A 22,990-nucleotide genomic window follows, 5' to 3' on the forward strand; every position below is an offset into this window, starting at 1 on the left:
TTAGGGACGCCAGTGGTGGCTCACATACGTACACCACTTCTAATGTGATCTGACTAAGGCTTCCACTACAACATTCGGATAAAACATCTTCAAGTGAGCTCTAAGAAAATTTTAGTAAAAGGTGGCGGTAACAAAAAGAACTTTATTTGCCAAAATTAACCAATTGAGGTGGCGAAAATCAAGCAACACGAAGGGAAAGAAGTTGAAAACGTGAGCGTATCGTGTCGCAATTTCATCAGTTTACCGTCGGTTTGAATAAATCAAGAAAACGTGCAACTTACCGATGGACGAACGTCGTTTTCATCTTAGTTTTTCAATTTCGGCCTCGAAGCAGTTTCTGCAAAGTCGAGGCAGACCCTCACAACTCTTACGGTTTTGGTAAGCATTCGAAGTTACTACGAAATTCTGATGTTTGTGTACTAGATTGTTACGGCGCAACATAGACATAGACCGTGGTGGTGGTCGCAGAAGATGAAGATAACGAGAAAAAGTAGAACTGGCGCGTGGTACTCAAATTCTCCAGAAATTGTTTACCATGATATCTTCCCAACTCACGCTAAGCTATTACCTACAGGCATTTTGAATGGTTTATTGCAGGACCATTTAAGTACTCTGCCAACAAATGTCATTATAGCAACGGACGCGTCTCAATCACATGAAAAATCAGTCATTGGAATATATTGCCCCGTACTTGATTGGTCATTTTCACTTCGCTTACCGGATTTTCTTCCTGTCTTTCTGGCTGAATTTATGGCAATAATGTTAGCTTTGCGAAAGGTAAATATTTTCATTCCAGTCGTAGCAGTCATAACTGATTCATTATCAGGGTGCTCTTCTCTGTCCGCATCTGGTCACTCACCTATAGTAAAACTTTTTAAATCGTTGATCCCCTGTCGTCTCCGAAGTATTCATTTAATCTGGACACCAGGGCACAAAGGTTTGTTGTTAAACGAAATAGCTGGTTCTCTTGCGAAGGCATCCCTTTCGACACCAATTATTCCTATTTTCCCTCATACAGTATACATTACAGTGGCGCGATTTCGCACACTTAAAACCAGGCAAAATTTATCTGACCCTGCACTGACAGCTTCTCCAGAGTACAAACACTTGTTATTTCCCTGGCGCAGTGAACTGACTTATTCAAGGATGATGGAAGTTGTCATCACGAAATTTCGTTGCCGCGTTACCTCCCTCAATTTTTACTTGCATAGATCAGGCATATTGAATTCCCCTATGTGCATTTACTGTAATCAAGAGGAAACGATCAGTCATTTCTTATTACATTGTCGCCGTTTCGATTTATTCAGGCAAAGCATACTAGCACCACCTCTTCAAAGACTGGGCTTGCAACTATCCCAACCTGATCTTCTTTCATTTGGAGCCTCTACACTGGGTTTCAGCCACAGGGATGTTTTATTCGCCGTTCAAAACTACATCACTGCGACTAAACGATTTTCTTGCTAAATTGCTGTCTCAATATTTTTCTTCCTTTTTTTTGCAAACTTGATATCGGTATTTCAAATCAAAATTAAGTTACAAAAAAAATTTTGTAGGAATGACGCATTGCTGAAAGTTTAGGGCAAATTCACCTTATAATCGGCCAATCCCCTTCTTTGGGTACGAGCCATTTGCACAGGGAAACAACAACAACAACAACAACAACAACAACAACAACAACAACAACAACAACAACAACAACAACAACAACCTGCCGCCTGGTTCTCGACCCATCCTCCTCTGTGGGTGAGCGCCATCCATCTAGGATCATTATCATCAACATCCGCCATATCGTCTGGCTGACAATCAGTTGTTTTATTAAACCTCTATCTCACCTTCACACTTGGTGAACGTGCTGGGTAACCGCCTCGCAATGGAACTTGGCAGAGGCCGTCGTTTGAGGGGTAACTGTGCAACTTTGAAAGAAAATACGGTGTCTGCATCTGCCCCCGGTGTTCCTGTGGCTGGAGATGATGTAGCAACTACATATTCTCCAGCAACTACCACCTTCATACTTGAACCTCCAGGAGATCCTGGCAAGTTTAGTGGTTCTAGCGATCTAGATGAAGTGGATGTTGAGGATTCGCTGACATAGTAAGAATATGTGAGTGCTCGATACCGATGGGGTCCTGTTGTGTTCTTGGTTGTCGGTTTCCGTTTCGGAATGACATGTGAGGACGCCAGGGGGCGCCGCTCTGGCATCCAGGATTTCAAGGCGACTGTAAAATAAAGGGAGTATGCGTTGGGTAACCGTAGAGTGCGGTTGTTGTTCTCCTCTTCGGCGCTTCGCGCCAACCCTCGTGTTCGGGCTGGTCGGTGTCCCCGCCGGCCGCGTTCGTCTCCATCGGCCGTCTTCTTCTTCTGCTTCGTCGGGACCAGCCAGCCCTCAACACAGCAGTGGCGACGAGGACGTGTAATAACCCATTTTGTTCTTCGTGTTCGCCTTTTTCTTGCTTCTAACGGACCTCCCCTGCTAACCCTAGACGCTCTACGTTCCCAGCAAGGTGGCTGCTGCGTGCGGCGTCGCTTCATTTCTTCTTCATTTAGCTGATGATGATGATGATGATTCCAAAGACATGGCTCGTACCCACTCAGGGGGATCGGCCAAAAATCGATGACTTAATTAAGTAAGATTTTTTTTCTAGATATCGAAACCACCCACCAGAAAAAAGAAAGAAAAAAGAAAAGACACCCTAGTCAGAATGAAAGGAGTGCAATAGTTGCTTGGCACTCGTGAAGATAAGACAATTATTCATTACCTTGAATAAGAATCAGCATGTTAAACAATGCTCTTGTGTTCGTTGGAATTATTATTTTTTTGCACGAATAATAATCACGCAATTAAAAGCTTAATTCTTTTACTTTCATTCAGGTACTTGCAAACTGCGTAGAAAACGTTCTCGTGGCTGAAGCCCAGATCGTAAGCACCGAAGGAAAGTAGGTTTTCTATAGTGAAATTCAGCCCCAGGCTAGCGAATGGGAGAACTAAGAATGTTTTCCTGAGCAATTTCTATCGGCTACATGATAAAAGATAGTGCTCTATTGTTTCCAATTCTGAACAAAGGTTGCATAGTGGTGATGCAACAGCTACTTTCAGTCTGTTTTCACCGCTGATAATGGCCTACTTCAACGCGACCAGTTCAGACCAAGTGGCGTAGATACACCATTAGATACCCCCTTCATATCGCAGGCGGGTGTATTATCCCTCTTGCTAAACCTCGACGAAAAGAAAAGCACTGGTCCAGATGACATTCCAAATGCCTTTTTAAAACGGTACGCTGAGCCTGTAAGCAAATTCCTTCAGCTAATATATTTAAAGTCACTTCGCGTTGGTCATCTTCCAGCTGACTGGAAATTAGCAAAGATAATACCCGTGCATAAATCAGGTGATACGTTTTCCCCTGCTAACTACAGGCCCATATCTCTGACATGCACATCTTGCAAAATACTGGAACATATCATCCTGAAATATTTAACAGAGTTTGTCGAAAGTCACAACATATTACACTCCAATCAGCATGGGTTCCGCAGTGGCCTGTCGACTGTTACTCAATTAGTAGAAACGCTTCATGACTTTGCCAAAGATGTTAACAGCCAACTACAAACAGATGTTATATTTATGGACTTTTCAAAGGCTTTCGACCGGGTTTCCCACCTGAAGCTTAACTATAAACTAAGATGTCTATTAGGCGAAGGACCACTCACACGTTGGATTGAAGATTATCTTTCAGACCGTTATCAGTACGTACAGTACAATGCCCATGTATCTGATACTGTTCCCGTTCTATCTGGTGTACCGCAGGGTTCTGTATTAGCCCCGATGCTATTCTTACTATATATAAACGATATTACTAAGCACGTTGACGTAAACATTAGATTATTTGCAGATGACTGTGTACTGTACCACACAATCAAAACTGAAGATGACCAAACAAAACTTAGTAATTCTCTGTACAAAGTGTCTCAATGGTGCTCAGACTGGCAAATGGTGTTAAATGCAGAAAAGACAGTCTACATGAACATTACTAACAAAAAATCAACACTTACCTTTCCTTACAGTATCAACGGCACCCCACTACGAAATGTTTCACAGTACAAATATCTGGGTGTAACGATAAGCAGTGACCTAAGCTGGAATGCGCATGTGCAGCAAATTTCTAAAAAAGCAATGAATAAATTGTTCTTTCTCAAACGATCGCTTGCCGGATCTACCTTTGAAACACGTTCTCTTGCCTACATCAGTCTTATCCGACCGACATTGGAATACGCCAGTATTACGTGGTTTCCACACACTAAATACAACATCGCTGCGCTTGAGCGCGTACAAAGGAAAGCTGTCCGTTTTATTTTCAATCGCTACAGGCGTAGCGATTCCCCAACAGAACTTCTTCGGCAGGCTGGTCTCACTACCTTGTCTAACCGAGCGAGAGTGCACAGATTGAAATTCCTATATTTGTTGTTAAAAAATAATTTTAAGATCAACCCCAGGTCATTTGTTACATACAGCTCTGCCAGAGAAACGCGACACAAACACAAATTCACGTTAGAAGAATTTCGTCCTACTAATAATGTATTTCGCTTCTCTTTTTTTCCACGAGTTGTAAGAGACTGGAATGCCTTAGATGAAATTACTGTTACTCAGCCTACGCTAGAATTATTCTCTGAACTCGTGGAGAGAGCTGTGTGACACAGACACATGTCACTCTGGTTATTGTTATTGTGATATGGATGTAGTATGCTTGTTTTAATCTCTTGCTGTGTGTAAATTTAGAGTGTGTCTTTTCGTTTATACGTGTATATGTCTATTTATTACAGAGCGCATAATATGCTCTCCGCATTACTTCTGTACATTCATGTATAAATCAACTCCCACCCCTGTAATAATCCCTTTGAGGGATTGGCAGTATTTTGAAATAAAAAAAAAAAAATAAAAATATTGCCAGACCAGCCGTATGTGAATAGAAATTTAACGGAGGGACACGACATCGAAATCTGGTTATTATGGTTTCCAACTGTTTTGTAGGACACCAATGACTTTTCCATGGAAATACTAAGTGAGAAAATTCTGGTGTTGACAATATTGCTTCCATAGCGTCTGCACTGAGCGCACGTTTTCTGTATCTTGTCGCAGTTACAGTGGCCACTTCAGGAAGGACTGATAGTACTGGCCCTTCCAATGCTGGTCGTGCTAGAGAGTCGGCGATTTCATTTACTTCTAAGCCGCAATGACCGGGTACCCATACTAATTTCATTAGCTGCAGCTGAGGAGGAACTAGCATAAGGAGCGTCTTTAAGGCCATCGATTTTGTTGACGCCGTAATCGACGTACATACTGACAGGGAATCCGTTATTATGATCGCGTTAGCGGCATTCAAAGGTAGCTTTCGCAGCGCTAGAACTATTGCCAACAACTCAGCTTCAAAAACTGGGGTGAAATCCGGTAATCTTAATGAAAAAGACCAGTCAAGCGAATGTGAGTATATACCTACACCTGTCTTTTCATCCAATACTGAAGCATCTGTGGCTATAATATTATTCGTTTCTGCGTGTGCACGATAATCCTGCAGTCGGCTATTTAAGACCCTATAGGATTGTAACTTGGGCTTAGAGGAAAAAATCTCATCGAATTCAATCTTAAGCATTTTATTTGTATCCTGCGAAGCAATCACATCTCGAATTTTTACATTTAACCTATCTTGTTGTTTCTGGACAAAAGCAATTTGAGGTGTTCGAAAGCGTGGCCAATGGGCAAGAAAAAAAAACTGTCTGGGTTATTTATAAAATCGTACTCAGATCGTCTTCGCGCATAGCTATAAAATTGCAGAAACGTTACGCCGCCTCTGTCTTCTTCTTCAAACAGTGTACTGGCGTCATTTTCTTCTCGTCTGCACCTCTCCATTCTTCTTGCTTGAAATGGCGTCTTCTATTCCACCTTCCCTATTTCTTCCTTCACCCGGAGACCCGCCACGTCCGTGGGCTGACTGGAAATTGGTCTTTCAGGCCTACGCAGACGCGGCCGGGGAGGACGCCAGCAAGCCCGAGCGTCGCAAGGCCCTGCTGCTCAACGCGTTGGGCTCTGCCGGGTTAAAGCTCTTCCATACTTTGGACGCCAACAACGCGTCGCCGACGCCAGCGTCGGGCGATGCCTTCAAAAATGTTGTTGCTCTTTTCGATGAGCATTTTAAAGATGTCTCGTGCGATTATCTCGCACGCGTAAAATTCCAAGAACGGTGACAATTGCCTGGCAAGCCAGTCGCCGAGTTCATTACTTCTCTTCGAACGCTCGCCGCGTCGTGCGGCTTCGGCGCGCTCGAGGACGATATGATCCGCCATCAGCTTTTCACCGGGGTAGCCTCGCAAAACGTCCGCTGCCGCATGCTTCAAAAGGGCTCCTCAATTTCATTATCCGAAGCCCTCTCGATTGCGCGAGGGGACGAGCTTATTCGCTCTCAGTTGGAGCGATTCGCCCCGCATTCAGTGCAGCAACTTTCTGCGGCGGGGGGCCAAGGCGGCGGCTCTTTGTTTCACGGGACGCGTCAACATGGCGGCCCTTCATCTTCGCCTCGGCGCGGTGGCCAACATAGACGCCTGCCTGCACAGCTCTTCTGTGGCGGCCAACATGGCGGCCTCTCTGCGTCGCGTGGGCGAAGAAGCCGGCAATATGGCGACCCCATTCCGCCAAATTCTGGTTTTCAGGAACAGAACTGAGCTCCTAACTGGCGTTCGCAATTTTTTTCTCCAAGCGCAACCGCGCATTGCTTTCGTTGCGGATTGGCTTGGCATTTAGCCAATTTTGCGCAGTGTCCCGCGAGAAACCGTACTCGTCTTGCGTGCGGAAAAATCAGACATTTTCAGTCCGCATGCAATTCCCGTCCAGCAAATCTTCCTGAACCAGTTTCTTCGTCCGCTCCTTCGAGCACTGCACAGACCAATACGGTCACTGTTTCAAATGTGGATGGCCTCCACACTACGTCCGAGCCCAGCATCGTAGCTTCAGTGGGCCATGTGCCCTTGTCATTTCTCGTGGACACTGGTGCCTCAGTCTCTTTAATCAGGGCCGCTGACTTTCATAGTCATTTTTCCAACATTCGGCTTTTGCCTTCACACGTCGTTCTACGAACATATTCCAAGGAAACGATTGATAATTTAGGTCATTTTTTAGCTGAGGTCTCCTACCGCAGTCACACTGCTTCCATTACTTTTTATGTAACTGCCAATGGCAGCTCGCTTTTGGGACGTGATGCCATCAGGGCTTTGTCCATCAACATCGTTGGTGCGTCTATGACGTGTGCTCCAGTCGATGTCCAAGATGATCTTCCGGCCAACGCGCCTTCTGAATTCCACCACCTGTTCACCCGTTAACTGGGTTGTGTGCGCGGTTTTGTGCATAAAGTGATGCGTCGACTAGGTGTGTGTCCTGTGCATGCCAAGCTGCGCCGCATTCGTCTTCTTCTCCGTGAGCAAGTCTCTGCAGAACTGTCTCGCCTTCAAGCCAGCGGAATCATCAAGCCTGTCTCTGCTTCCGACTGGGCTTCTCCACTGGTCGTCGTCAAGAAAAAAGATGGATCCCTTCGACTATGCGTCGACTTACGAGAACCGAACAAGGCAATCGTCGTAGACGGGTTTCCACTTCCTCACATTGAAGGACTGCTTCATCAGCTCTCCGGAGCAGTATGTTTCTCCAAGCTGGACCTCGCGTCCGCTTATCACCAAGTTGAACTTTCTGAGTGCAGTAGAGATTTAACCACATTTTTATCGCACGAAGGCTTGTTTCGGTTTCGCCGCGTGTGTTTCGGGCTTGCATCTGCCCCTTCAGTGTTTCAGAAAATGATGTCAAATATTCTTAAGGGTTGTAATGGCGCCCTTTGTTACTTGGATGACATTTTGGTGTGGGTACGTACACGCGAAGAGCACGATGCTAACTTGCATGCTGTTTTCAACCGCATCAGTGAATGTGGTATGAAACTTAATAACAAGTAGATTTTTTCTGTGAATGAGTTACAATTTCTTGGACATAATGTCAGTTCCCGCGGCTCGACACCTGTTGAATCTAAAGTTCAGGCCATTGTCAATGCCCCATGGCCTACTGATGCCAAAACCTTGCAATCTTTTTTAGGTCTTGTTGGTTATTATGCCAAGTTTGTTCCTCACTATGCTGATGTTTTTGAACCACTGCGTACTCTACTTCGTCAAGCACAGCCTTTTAACTGGTCAGCTGAAGCTGAGCAGAGCTTCATTCGAGTTAAGTCAATACTGGCCTCAAAGCCAGCTGTAAGTATTTTCAATGACAAGCTTGCCATCGTCATCACGACGGATGCGTACAATGTTGGACTGGGAGCAGTGTTTCAACAACTCAGAGGTGATCAGCTGATCACTATCGCTTTTGCATCTCGTACATTGACCCCTGCTGAACGCAGATATTCAGTAGGAGAGCGTCAAGCTCCCACGTGTCTTTTTGCCTGTGAGAAATGGCATGTTTACTTGTGGGGCCGGCACTTCACATTACGTACAGATCATCAAGCACTAGTTGCACTTCTTTCTGCAGGATCCGAAGGCCGCCGCCCAATTCGCATTTCCCGCTGGTGCGGCAAACTCATGTATTATAATTTCAGTGTTCAGTATTGTAAAGGTTCTAATAACGAGGTTGCTGATGCACTGTCGCGCCTTCCTCTTCAGATACCGGTTGAGGATACCGGACTTCAGATACCGGATGAGGAAGTTGTTTCATTAGTTACTTCCTGCATAGTAAAGCTGAGCTTCAGGCAGCTACAGCTGCAGATTCCACTTTGTCTCAAGTTCTCAAATATTTACGTGAAAGATGACCTTCCAAATGTGCTCTTGGTTCTGAATTCTTGCCTTACTTCGCAGTCCGACAGGAACTGTCTTGTGTCGAGGACTTGCTTTTCCGCGTTGAACGCGTGATTGCCCCTGCTTCTTTCAGTAACAAGCTAATACAGCTTGCCCATGAGGCCCATCCAGGCATTGTCCGCACCAAACAGAATCTCTGAGACAGGTACTGGTAGCCAGTCTTAGACAAGCAGGTCGAGCATGCAGTTTACAACTGCCATATATGTCAGGCAGCTGACAAGTCTGCCAAACGTGCATTTTCTCCGTTGCAGCCAGTCCAGTGGCCTGATCGGTATTGGCAGGAACTCGGCATGGACACCATCGATCCTTTGCATAACGTTCCACAAAGTGCCCGGTTCATTGTTTCTCTCATCGACTACCACTCCAAATGGCCAGAGCTTTGTTTCACACATACGGTTACTTCTGAGGTCATCATTGAGTTTCTGTCTTCAATCTTAAACCGGGAAAGTTTTCCTGATGCCATAGTTACGAACAATGGTCCACAGTTTCAGTCCCAACATTTCGAGGCTTTTCTTTCACAACGACGAATTCTGCACTTGAGGTCATCAGTTTTCTATCCCCAATGAAATGAGCAAATCGAGTGCTTTAATCGCGTTCTGAAGGAACATATCCAGATCGCCCAATTAGAGGACTGTCCCCTCAAGCAAGTCTTGACTGAATGTTTAGCTTCGTACAGGTTCACACCACAAGGCACCACTGGAGTGTCTCCTGCTCAACTTCTCCACGGTAGGCAACCACGAGTTGCTCTCGACATAGTCTCTTTGCCTCGTAACATAGCAGTGTCTTTTCCTGATCAAATCCGTACCAGGTTATTTTCTCATCAACAAGCAATGAAAAAGTATGTCGACACCCATGAAGGTGCAAAGCAGTCCAAAGTTCGCACTGGCGATCTAGTCAAGGTTCGTGTGCCAGGCAAGCGCCCCAAGTATGGGGGTCCTTACAAAGTCTTGGGCCAGGTTAGCCCCACTTCTTTTCGCTTAAGTGATGGTAACATCTGGAACGCTTCGCGCCTTGTTATTTTTCATACGGATTCGCCTTCAACACCTAAAAGTCTTCCCCATCACATTCTGTCCACGCCTTTGAACTATGCACCAGACTGTTACATGTGGCCTCCATGTACAGGCATTTCTTCTTCAAGGGAGGAGGCGTTACCAGTCAGTGTCGCTGGTTCAAGTACACCAAGTCATACGGTTCACTTCGAACCTTTAAATACGGCTGAAACCGTTGAACCAGACTCCGGTCCACAAAGTTCTTTTGAAGCTCATGCTGCGAGCTCTGATGAGACCGCGAATTTTAACGCTCGTTCAGAGCCTTCACCATCTTCTACTGCTCTTGATGTGTCACATCAGAGCACAAGTGACCAAGGTGCAGAGACACCCAAAAGGGCCTGCCCTAAGCGGAAGCGGCAGAAGCCGCGTCGGTTCGAAGACTACGTGATGTAGAACTCTTGTTCATTACTGTTAGTGAGCATTATTGTTCTGTGAAAAGGTCCAATGCGATGAAATCAATATTGTACTGAGTTGTGTACAATTTTTTCAGTGCATTTTCAGGACTTCCTTTGTACATTTTTTCAGTGCACTTTCAGGACTCATAATGTGTCAGTTCGGTGTGCCGTGCTCTGAATTTTCATGTGTTCTAACGTACATACCTTGTATAATACGTTGGTACCGATCATGTATAAATATAAACAGTGTATAGGTGAACTTCTTTCGAGGAGGGAATGATTGTTGTGTTCTGGGTTGTCGGTTTCTGTTTCGGAATGACATGTAAGGATGCCAATGGCGCCGCTCTGGCATCCAGGATTTCAAGGCGACTGTAAAATAAAGGGAGTGTGCGTTGGGTAACCGTGGAGTGCGGTTGTTGTTCTTCTCTTCGGCGCTTCGCCCCAACCCGCGTGTTCGGGCTGGTCGGCGTCCCCGCCGGCTGCGTTCGTCTCCGTCGGCCGTCTTCTTCTGCTTCGTCGGGACCAGCCAGCCCTCAACACAGCAGGTCCGATTCTTATGCTGGCGGGCCTGTTGTTCTATCTTCAGAGAACCACAAGAGTGTGGTCAGAAAAATGGCAGCATAACCACAGAGTGAATGATGGAGAGTGGGGCGAAGAATTCGTCCGTCCATTCGTTCTTGCTTCCATTCGTCCATGCGTTCGTCAGTGTGACCGTCCATGCGTCCATCAGCCCGTCCGTGCGTGCGTCTGTTCGTGCATTCGTCCCTGCGTTCGTCCATGCAGCCGCCCCTGCGTCCGTTCATGCGTCCATCCATGCATCTGTCTATGTGTTCGTTCGTCCATCTATTCAACAATTCAAGTACCACCATCTCGCATCTTTTCATCATATATTCCCCATATAGAAGCACCGCCATCCAGCGGACATTTTAAGCACTAAACGAGAGGTGGCACACGCACACTTTCTTACAGCTTGCGCTTCGGGTCCACTTCCCACTTTTAACCACCTCGAGTTCATGGTATATACTAGTTCACTGTATTCATGGCACTGCGGCCGAACGCTCGCTAAACCTTTCGAAAACCAAGGAGGTTACGCCTAGCGAGTATGACGTAGCAAACTTTTTCAGTCAGATAGTGCTCAATGTACATGCCAATGGCTGCTAATGGGAAATGAGAGGCGGAGAATTCGGCTTTTACTTTCTTACGGCTTGCGCTTCGTATCTACTTCCCATTTTTAACCACCTCGAGTTCATTCATGGTATATACAAGTTCATTGTATTCATGGCACTGCGGCTCAACGCTCGCTAAACCTTTCTAAAGCTAAGAAGGTTACACCTAGCGAGTATAACGTAGCAACCTTTTCTTGATGTCCATGTACATGCCAATTGCTGCTAATGTTGATCGCAGCCTGCGCGTTAACTAAAAGCCGAATGCTCCTGTCTCTCATTCCTCATTAGCAGCCATAGACAAGTACATTGAGCACTGTTTTTTATTGTTCAACAACGCACAGAAGAAGTCTCTCACCGCCACCACCTTGGAGGTCAAAATGTTATACTTGTACATACTACGGGGGATGAACGTGTGCAGCTATAAGGAGTTTTGCCCCTAAAAACAATGAAGCAAAACTTCGCAGCTGTGAAACGTGCAGGCAAAAATATTGGACTTGTTTGGAAAGCCCGTTGGACAAAAGATGGCTGCAAAAAAAGTGCTCGCGTCTCGGGTGTAAACGTCAACCGAATCGTTCATCTCGTACATCGAAGAAGAGATTTATTTCTGTCGGAAAGTGAATGCCGAGATGCCGGAGGCCAACAAAGTTGGAAATATTCTTCAAGGGATTGCCGACGACGCCTACAGTCTCCTAATATGTGAATCACTCAACTGTGAATACCATTAAAAATGAGTTCAGGTGCTTTGAGCAAGCTAATGGCCGGCGCATCAACGGCGTGTTTGCCCGGCTTCCCAACACGGCTGCGAGGTCGTCGTGCGAAGGTCACACGAGAACGCAATCACTGGCACCCATTTAGCCAGACCAGGTGACTAGAATTTTAAGGAGTGAGATTAAAGCCATGGCTCCTGCTCCAACTTACACCGGTATACTGATACAACACCAGTTACTGTTTTCATGGTTCAGGCCATCGTTCTTCAGGAACTCTCATACGGCATCCATTCGTTGTGCGCTATGACCAGTCCGCAGCAAACCTCACGGCGTCCAGGCTCGTCCTACCCCGAGCCGCACTTTCCTGACGCCCGCTTTTGCGACCCTGCAGCTTTGAGGACTGCCGACCACCAGCCGATTTGTTTTCACTGCCATCGTATCGGTCATGTAGTCTGTTACTACAATGGCCGCTGGTCCTCGCCGCCTCGGACGTCCTCTGCCCCTTACCGCCGACAGGGTGACACCCACTTTGCGCCGCCGACCCAGTGCTCTTTCCCCAACGTATGTACAAGCTTCAACAGCCGCTTCTTGTCGCCCATGGTGATCAGTCACACTCGCCTTCAGCTCGTCGCCAGTCGTCTCGCTCACCGCAGACTCACAGGCTGGCCTCTCCGTTTAACCCTACTCTTTCCTACCCGGAAAACTAAATAGTGCAGCGCCCGGAGGTGACGCTGCATTGTCGACTTCCTCCCAAATTCATCTTTTGATGCTTTTCGCGAGACGAAGTTTGCTGGACGTTGACATTCATGGTGTATCAATTTCAGCGCTTATTGACACAAGAGCACCGATTTCAGTGATGAGCGCAAACCTTCGCCTCCTCTTGCTTAAAACCTCACACCTGCCGCTTCTCGCACACTCCAAGTCGCCGATGGAGGAACTGCTGTCGTTCACGGATTGTGCACTAACCGTAATGGCTTAGCCAGTCAGTCTACCTCCGTTTAATTCGCCGTCATTGACCAGGGTTCCCATGACCTAATCTTTGGCTTCGATTTTCTGTCCAGTCACTCCACACTGATTGATAATGCGACAAGCGCTCTTCAGCTTGAGTTGCCACAGCTTGCCGATTTTCCGGTCGGCCTGCCTTCCCGCTTGCGTTCTCACAATCATACCCGTTTTCTACCACAAGCTGCTACCTACATAGTTTTGTCTTGTTCACCTGATATGCCCGACGATGACTACCTCGTGTCTCCTATTGCCGACGTACTGATGGTGCGAAACGTCGCCCTTGCTCACACCCTTGTTTCTGTAGTCGATAATACAGTGGCCATTCTACTTCTCAACGCAAGCCTATTGACTCAAGTGCTTCCTCAAGACATGTCATTAGCCACCATCTCTTCACTAGACAGTTGCATGACTGCCACTTTGGAAGCCGATGTTTTGTCACCATGTCATTATGCTAGTTCTACTCTCCCTCCTGACGCTATCGCGGAAGTGATCGCTCCCGATTGAACCCCGGCGCAAGCAACAGATCTCCATCATCTACTGGTGTCCTATCACGACATTTTCGACTTCGACGACCGCCCTCTGGGTCAAACATCTGTCGTTATTCACTGGATCAACACTGGTGACGCCAATCCTATACGTTGGCGTCCATATTGCGTATCTCATCAGGAACGCCAAGTAATTCAGTGGGAAGTTGACAAAATGATCACTAAGGACGTTATAGAGCCGTCGTCTAGACCTTGGGCTTCCCTCGTCGTTCTAGTGAAAAAAAAAGGTGGAAGCTCGCGCTTTTGTGTTGATTATCTCCGCTTAAACAAAGTAACTCATAAAAACGTCTACTCTTTATCACGGATCGATGACGCTCTCGACTGCCATCATGGTGCACAAAACTTTTCATCAATCGGCCTTCGGTCTGGTTATTGGCAAATTTGAGACGACCGTGTGGATCGCGAAAAAACTGTCTTTGTGACGCCCGATGGTCTCTACCAATTCAAGGTGATGCCGTTTGGACTTAGCAATGCCCCAGCAACTTTAGAACGCATGATAGACTCCCTCCTCCGTGGATATAAGTGGTCCATATGCTGGTGTTACCTAGACGATGTCGTTATCTATTCCACTACGTTTGACAGCCACCTCACACGTCTGTCTTCCGTTCTGAATGTTTTTTGCAGAGCCACTTTCCCAATGAATTTGGCAAAGTGATGTTTTGGACGGCGCGAAATCACTCAACTCGGTCACCTTGTAAGTGCTGCCGGCGTTCAACCGGGCACCGATAAGAAGCGGGAAGTACAAAAATTCTCTTTACCGTGCTCAATCAAGGACGTCCGCAGTTTTGAAGGATTATGTTCTTATTTTTGGCGCTTCGTCTGCAACTTCGCCCACATTGCTCGACCTCTTACTGATCTTCTAAAGAAGGACGCTCCTTGCACTTAGGGTGCCGAACAAGCTGACTCTTTTTTCTACTCTTATCTGTCTGCTGACTACACCACCAATACTGGCCCCTTTCAACCCTGCTTCACATACAGAGCTTCGGACCGATGCCAGTGGCCACAGTATTGGGGCAGTTCTCAGTCAACGACTGCACGGCAAGGATTGAATGATTGCTTACGCCAGTCGTCTTCTTTCGCCCGCCGAACAGAAATGCTTTATCACTAAGCGTAAAAGCCTAGCGCTAGGGTGTGCTGTGCCCAAATTCAGGCTCTACCTATATAACCGAACGTTTTCCGTAGGCACGCACCATCGCGCTCTCTGCTGGCTCTCATCACTTAAAGACCCGTCTGGACGTCTCGGTCGCTGGGCACTACGTCTACAGGAATATTCGTTTGAGGTTCATTACAAGTCAGGGCGACTCCACACAGACGCAGAACGTTTGTCATGTCATCCAGTTGAAGAGCACAAACTACAAGACCTTGACTCGGACCCCTGCGTGCTGTTCATCCGTGCTTTGCTTGACATCGCCCGTGAACAGCGATGGGACCCATCGTTAGTGACTATTATCGACCGTGTAACGTCCCCGTCACCTGACTCGCCTGTCCGTCTGTTCGAGCTGCATGACTACATCCTGTACCTTCAGAGCTTCAATGCTGATGGCTCGGGACTACTTTTTGTGCTACCCCGCCATCAACGCAACAGTGTTCTGGAACAACTTCATGATGTACCAATTGCTGGTCACCTTGGTGTCTTTTGTATATACGATCTAGTGCGACGTCATTTTTTCGGGCCCGGCATTTACCGTACTGTGGTTCGTTACGTCTCCACGTGACCACTGTCAACAACGAAAGCGCCCGTCAGTACTCCCTTCTGGCCACTTACACTCCGTCGACATAACTATGTAGCCCTTCTTCTGTGTTGGACTTGACCTGCTAGGCTCTTTTCCTACGTCCACTTCGGCTAATACATGGGTTGCTGTCGCCACGGATTATAGCACACGCTTTGTCATCACACAAGCATTGCCGCTTAGTTGCGCCACCAACGTTGCTGTCTTTCTCTTGTACGACGTCATTCTAGATCATGACGCCTCTCGACAGCTGCTTACCGATCGAGGGATGTACTTACTTTCACGTATCGTCAGCAACATTCTCCGTACGTGCTCCACTCAGCACAAGCATACCACACCTTATCATTCCCAGACAAATTGACTGACCGAGTGTTTTAATCGAACGCTTACTGAGATGCTATCAATGTACGTTTCGTCCGATCACCGTGACTGAGACAGTGCGCTGCCGTTTGTCACCTTTGCTTTTAATTCTTCACGACATGATACAGCGGGTTATTGGCCATACTATTTGCTATTCGGTAGGCATCTAGTGTTACCAATTGAGACCCTTCTTTCTTCGACCAGACTCTTTTCTACTACATACGCCAGCGACGTCTTTGTTCGAGCACATACAGCTTGACAAGTCGCCCATGACCGACTGTTTTTGTCGCAAGCACAGCAAAAGGATCGTTACGATAGTCGACATCAAAGCGTGCTCTACACACCGGGATCTCTAGTACTTCTTTGGTAACTTTGCCGCCGAATTGGCTTATCCAAGAAGCTCCTCTCCCAATACAGCGGCCCCTACAAAGTACTCCGCCGACATAGCGACGTCAATTATGAGATCGCACCTGTGGAGTCAATTTCTTCAACCACGTCACCATAGACAGACATCGTACACTTTTTACACTGAAACCTCATTACCTTGCTACCTCTTTATCGCCTGAAAAGCACCGCGACGGCGCTTCCACCGCGGGAGGGTGATGTTACGGTGGAACATAGACAAGAACCAAGGTGGTGGTGACCGAAGATGAAGACGACGAGAAAACGTAGAGCTGGCGCGTGGTACTCATCCGCCATATCGTCTGGCTGACGATCAGCTGTTTGAATAAACCTCAATCTCGCCTCCGTCACAATACCCCAATAACATTACCTGTTGTATAATTTGCAGTTGGTGGGGCAGACTGGTTTTGCCGGAGTTTCGCAGTATAGAGATGATCTCTGCCTCACTTATATATAATGAAGAAATTGATTGCAAGGTACGGTTGTATACAACAGAAGCAAAAAAAACATCCACTCCACAAACAGCAATGGCTGTCTGTCCAACAGATGATATGCAGAAATTGTCCAGGCAATAGAAATTAATATAATTCATTACCTCATTCACTCTTTTCGTCTTATTTATCTACACAGAGGCATGTCTTCGGCTCTCGTGTACTACATAAAGAGCACTTTTCAACCGGATTCATGAGTGTCCCTGTCGCACAACTCAATGCACGGGAAAATTCAGGTATATATTTTCGGGGTACTATACACCATGACCAGTATGGTGCTTGCTGTTCCGTCATACTGGCATGCCAGACACACCATCCGACGCAATAGTTGCTGAAGAATAGTTGCTCAGGTGACGCGCTAAAGCCGGCAAGTTTAACCCTCTTATCTTCTTCAGACAAGAAGTCGTAGGCCTCATATGCAAGCTTGGCTCCCTCCAAGTCAGCAAGGTTTTCCGCGTATAACAGGTGCGAAAACAGCAGCAAAAACATTCGCATTGTGGATTGGGTTGTTTAGAAAAACGCTACTCGGATTACAACTAAGACGACACGCTTGACGTGATCAAAGTTATTCGCACAAGTTTAATGCACCTCTACCCCGGGTTTGTACTGTTGCCTTGCAACGAAGAGAAACTAAAAAATCAATTGGGCATTTATTAAGTAACTAGCCGCAGCCGCATATGCATATTCGTGCCCTGAGATGGATGTTGAAGCGTCATTTACAGTTTTCCGAATGAGTGTGCTGACAAGATATCCGCGACATGTTGTTATGCCAAAACTAAAAAGAACTTGGTTAGCCATTGCAATGTACAAAGAACGTACCCCGAAAGCTTTTCAGCTGTCTAAATATAAAAATTGTCTTACTCCTTGAAAACATTTTCACGTTCGGATATGCATTTTATGTTGAAGACAATATGGACTGGGCTTCAAAGCATTCGAAAAGCCAGACAGAAGGCCCTAAAATGCACCGAATGCATCCCCATGTAGCTGTCGTGGGGTGTGTCTGCGTACCAGAGTCTGATTACCTTTCAATCAGATGAGCTATGATAAAATGGGGCCCAGTTAACCAAGATCACGAGGTAGCTTCGAAAGGACGTACACCAGGCTGCGCATACCGCATACCTTCACTCAGCCGAACACAGAAATCACGCACACGCTTCACTACATCACTAATCATTAAATGTATCAGTCAGAAAGGTCTGATTCGTTCAGGAGAAACTATCAGTTGTCAGCTCACCTAGCATCTTTCCTTTATTAGTTTCACTTGCTCGAACCCAAAATTTAAAAATCCCACGTACAGTGGAAATCGATAAGTAAAGCACGAATGAGAAAGGCTGATATGTCACTTTAAAATCAGCACAACGTTACGAGGTAAAGGTACATAATGCCCTACATGACTTCCGTGGTATGACTATTATGTTTGGATGTGTTGTTTACCTTCGTCATCTATTCACGTCACGTCATACCAAATTTAGTATTTGTGGAGCTAGACAAATGGCCACGAGCACGGTATGAGCGTGGTATGTTGTCATGTTCTTACAGAACACGCGTGTCAGGATTATCATGTTTGCACCAGTTATGTACTTTCGTCATCCACTGATGTCACGTAACACCGAATTTGGTTTATGTGGAGCTAGCATAACGGCCGCAAGCGCATCATGAAGTGCCCAATTTACTCCATTGTAGCATTGACGCATGCTGGGCACAGCGACGGTACGTTAGCAAAACGCGAGCACTATAAAGTCTGACGCCAGACGCGACCAGTGTCCTTTGATGCGGCCTGATGGCAAACGGCACGAAATGTAACATGCTGCATTTCGCGCCGATTCGTTACTCAGACACCACTGCGTCTCCCTCTTTTTAGGGGTGAAGCTCCTTAAGGCGTAAGCTGTGCGTCCCCTGTAGCCTGTATGTAGCCACCTCTAGTTTAGTTCTTGCAGTGTTCACTAGATGGCGGTACCGTCCCCTGTATGTAGCCACCTCTAGTTTAGTTCTTGCAGTGTTCACTAGATGGCGGTACCGTCTCCTGTATGTAGCCACCTCTCGTTTAGTTCTTGTAGTGTTTACTAGATGGTGGTACTTGTAGCTGATGATGAAAAGATGCAAGATCTTATAAACTAGAAAGCGGTACTTGTAGTTGATGAAACACGCGAGATCTTATAAAATAGGAATTATGTCACATATGGCGCGTGTCATTGGTTGAAGGCAATCGTTCGATTTAGTGCGGCGACGTACGCTAGGGGGAGCGATGTAATAAAATCGAGTGGGCAAAATGTACAGAGGATTCATGGTTTACCAGGTTTACCTCCGGAGCTTCGCCCACTCATCATCATTCACTTCGTGGATATGGCGGCACTTTTTTGTGATGGAGGGACGCCGGATGCGCTGAAAGGCGCATACGTCAAAGTAACGCAGCGTGGCGCGCGCCTTCGAGTATATGGCAGGACCGGCACCTAGCGGGGCTACGCCGGCGTGACGCTACGAAATGAACGCCCGCGAGCACGTGCATCGCGTCACGTCGAAATGTATTGGCGCCTTGACTGTGGCATGTAGTCATGTTCTCACATGACACGCATCTCATGATTATCATGTTAGCACCAGTCACATACCTTCGCCATCCATTGGCGTCACGTAATACCACATTTGGCATATGTGAAGCTAGCGAAACGCCTGCGAGCGCATCATCAGTATGCCATGTCGTCATGTTGTTAAATGGCACGCATGTCCTCAATATCATGTTTGAAAGTATCATTTACCTATGTCGTCCGTTCGCGTCCCGTAAAACCGAGCTTGGTACATTTGAAGCTAGCAAAACGGCCACGAGCGCATCATCAGTGTGGCATGTAGCCATGTTGTCGAGATTATTACGTTCGGATGTGTCATTTACCTATGTCTTCTATTCGCGTACCGTAATACTAAATTTGGTATATGTGACGCTAGCGAAACGGCCGTTAGAGGATCACAAGCGTGACATGTAGTCATGTTGTTACATGACACGCATGTCATGATTTTCATATTATGGTCTGTCGCTTGTGTTCAGCATGTAATCATGTCATGCCATACCAGTTTTGAAACATCCCATGTGAACGATACTACCACAAGAGCTGCAAGACCATGAAACGGAAATCATGACATGACATACATATCATGATTTTCATGGTATGACCAGTTAAATATGCTCTTCATAGAGTCGTGTTATGTCATACCAAGTTTGGTATCGATACCATTATGGAAACAGACAGGAGAGCTGCAAGGCGTAGGCGGATAGACAGATAGATAGATGGATAGATGGATAGATAGATAGATAGATATATAGATAGATAGATAGATAGATAGATAGATAGATAGATAGATAGATAGATAGATAGATAGATAGATAGATAGATAGATAGATAGACTCAAAGTCGCCGAAGTGACTAAGAAATGCTTCGCATTCAAAACATTAACATCCTTTTATGTATGGAGTTAAGGCTGGTTATCGCCTTGCGTCCACACGCACTAGCACAACAGCTTTATCTACGCGGTGTTCACAACGCTGTAAGTGTACCTCTCTAGGCCCAGAAAAAGTGAGCAAACCCATTAGGGATAGGCAATTCTTTTTCGTCTTGGCTTGTCCACTCCTAAAGAACCTACTCAGGCACCACGACACAAAGTTGTCCCTCCTTTTCGAGCTCTAATGCAAGTGGCTGTGGTTCCGCGCAACATCCCCAAAGCCACGCTGATAGTTGACGTGCCGAGTTCAGTCCATGAGAAGCGTCTTGTTGATGGCACCACAGGCGTGCAAGTCCTCTATGTAGAATTTCACGCTAACCAGGAATGCTAGCGATGTGCGTACACATGATAAAAGACAAAGACATCCTTGTGGCACCTCCCATCTTTCTCACTATGAACAGTGACTCGAACGAAGAGGTAGCTCTCGCTCTGGACATTGCTAACTTCAAAACATTGTCACGTGGTGCTCCTGTAACACTAATCACGGACTCGTGGCAGATAGAGATAATTTTTATTTTATCGTTAAAAGCATGGTTTCCGTTTATTGAGCATTTTCATCACTGAGATGCGATGAAGAAAACGCAAGAATAAGAGCAAAAAGCTGCTATATTAGCAGCTTGACGAGGCTCCTACCCCTTTTCACTTGACATTACAAAATCCGCAGAGCACAAACATGAAAAAACAATTTGACGTCGATTCTCAAAACTTTTTAAAATTAGAAAATAAAAATAAAATGCATCAAAATTACATCAAGTTCAGGTTTACATAAAATAAGCAAACCACAAAAGAGAAAAAAAGAAAACAGCGTACGGTCGATCATGAAACAATGCACACGTTGCTAAACGGCTACCAAAGTATTACAAAATGATTATTCGACGTTTACAACACTGGGTATGCAAAAAGCACAAGTTTTGATGCACAAGAAAAACACTGACGAGTGAAATATTACAGGTTTTACTCGCAAAAAAGCAACGAAAAAAATGTAAGAGAAAGCAAACATCATAGGATGCCATGTTACACACGAGCACTATTATAAGGTGTTTCTTTTACATATAGTACTTTATCCGGACAATTATATTAAGCTAAACTACACGCCGCCATTCTGGATGAGAAGGTTCTTAAGTTGTTTTTTATTTATATGAAAGATGTCAATGTTTTTATTTTCAAACTTGTTTAAACAAGCAGGAATACAGTGTTCAAGACTTCTCAAACCTTGATAAGTTCGCGAATAAGGAACGAACCAGGAAGGCCTTTTCCGAATCTCATAATGTGATTGTGTATTTCTTCTGAGGTTACACAGTTTAAGAAAAGAAGCGTTGTTTGATAGCAAGGTTTGTTTGTATTTCATAATAAGGTTGAAGCTGGGTATGTTATCGAGCGGTAAAATGCTATATTCTCTGAATAAATGACTTGTATGTGCGTCGTATTGGATTGGATTTGATAAACTTTTATTCATGTGCGTCGTATGGTACGTTTGCAATATGACGAAGCGCTTTTTTCTTCAGTAAAAATATTTTGTTCCGATTTGTTTCAGATGTGTCTGCCAACACTAGACTACAATAGTATATGTGAGATGAAACCAACGTATTATAGAGTAAAAGTTTAATGTTTGCTGGAAGTATCTGTCGAAGTTTAGACAGAGCACCACACGTCCTAGCTATATTTCTAGTTACTATATAAACGTGCTCGTCCCAATTAGGATTTTCATTAAAAATTGCTCCTAATGATGAAACTTCATTGACAACCTCAATTTTTTCGGTCCCTAGGTAAAAATTGAAACCACGACAGACAGCCTTCTGAACCGGTGCGATTACCACAACTTTGGATTTTTTTGTGTTGATCATTAAATAATTTGCAGTACTCTATGTGAAGATGTCGTTAAGAATGTTGTTGGCTGAGTCTGCAAGCTTACCTAAATCATTACCATGAATAATATACTAGTGTCATCTGCATAAATTATAAAGTCCACATATTTGCTGACACTTGTTATGCCGTTTATATAAATATTATACAGTAGGGGCCCTATTATGCTGCCCTGAGGTACACCTGACGTTACGGTTAGTAGGGAGAATTGGCTGTCATTTATAACTACAGATTGCTTTCTTTGTGATAAATAGGATTTCAGAAAGCAAAGTGGGGTTCCGCGAAAACCATAATGACGCAATTTTGCACAGAGTACTTCGTGGTTGATTCTGTCGAATGCTTTGGAATAGTCAATAAAAACACCTAGTGTTAACAGTTTCTTTTCAAATGAATTGAGTATGAGTTCTTTTTGTGTGAGGAGAGTCAGTTCCGTGGACATGCCCCATCGGAAGCCAAATTGATGCGGTGATAATATAGAGTACTTTCACAAAAAGACATGACACGTTGATATATGATTTTCTCTAGCCCTTTAAATATAACAGGAATTATGGAGATCGGACGATAATTAGAAAAGATATTTCGGTCACCAGATTTGTATAAGACACTAACTCTCGCATGCTTCATTCTTTCTGGGAAAACTCCCGTATGATAAGCAGATATTAAACAGATGGGTAAGAACAGGTAACAAAACATCAGGTGCTGCTTTGATAGGCTTAATTTGTAGACCATCTATATCCCGAGCAGTAGTGTTATTTAGTAACATAAATACAGAAAATACTTCTTCAAGAGTTGTGTTTAAAAAATATGCAGTGCTCATCTTTGACACACCTAGAAAGTCCCTGTAATCACTATTACAGGCACGAAAAGGGTTTGATAAATCAGAGGACACCAGTGTTCTGATGTGCACGTTAAATTTATTAGCA

This window comes from Rhipicephalus microplus, chromosome 3 (assembly GCF_043290135.1).
Source record: "Rhipicephalus microplus isolate Deutch F79 chromosome 3, USDA_Rmic, whole genome shotgun sequence".
In the NCBI taxonomy this organism is placed as follows: domain Eukaryota; kingdom Metazoa; phylum Arthropoda; class Arachnida; order Ixodida; family Ixodidae; genus Rhipicephalus; species Rhipicephalus microplus.